Raw genomic sequence first — 824 nt, forward strand, 5'->3', positions numbered from 1 at the left:
ACAGATGACAACTTGTGACAACAACGTAATTGATTCGGCCGCCATATTGGATTTAATCAAAAACAGTAACAAGTTTTTGCAGGTCACAAATGTCATCCGATCCTCACCAAAATTGGCACAGACCATCTTCAGACCATACCTTATCAGTGCATTGTTTTCTGGAACAATTGACAGAAGCATTCACCTGTAACAACCAATTAAAATTGGCGGCAAAGCCACTAAACAGGAAATGACCTTATAACTCAGCCAATCTGGGGTTGTTCGACATGGAACTTGCTGTGGCTGCTTAATGCTATATATCTGATGCAACAGCATTGAGTTACATGGCAAATCTGGACTGCTGAACTGCCTGCTTGGCCCCCTCATTGCTGCTATATTTATTATTGCTATTACAGTTTTTCTCAGTCGCTTTGGTGCTTTTCTCACATCACTATTAACATTTGCACAGCAGTTAGTGCATTTCTCAAAACAATTAGTGCAAACTGCAAAACCTAGTGGATAACCTGCAAAAGCACGTCACTTGCTCAAAATGGATAGTCCATTCCTCAAAAGCAAGTATTTATGTCAATGAAACTGCCAGTGTCATCAAAATGAGAAGTCTTGACACCATCGCTTATGAACAAGATAGTAAAATGGCTTTGTCATGTTTTCATTATGGCAGTTTATTCTCTCAGTGTTTTCCAATGCAAAAAAAGGTCAGAACTCGGTGACAATACCTGAACATGCTCAAGACAGCACTATACAGTACTTGTACAGCCATTTGAAAACTACAGTAAAGTTAAAAATTGCTGTAGTTAGGAGAGTAAGTGAGTACAAGACACTGA

This window comes from Alosa pseudoharengus, unplaced genomic scaffold (assembly GCF_046254945.1).
Source record: "Alosa pseudoharengus isolate Yale_2024_CS ecotype anadromous, Long Island Sound unplaced genomic scaffold, YU_APseudo_1.1 YU_APseudo_1.1_scf_15, whole genome shotgun sequence".
Lineage (NCBI taxonomy): Eukaryota > Metazoa > Chordata > Actinopteri > Clupeiformes > Clupeidae > Alosa > Alosa pseudoharengus.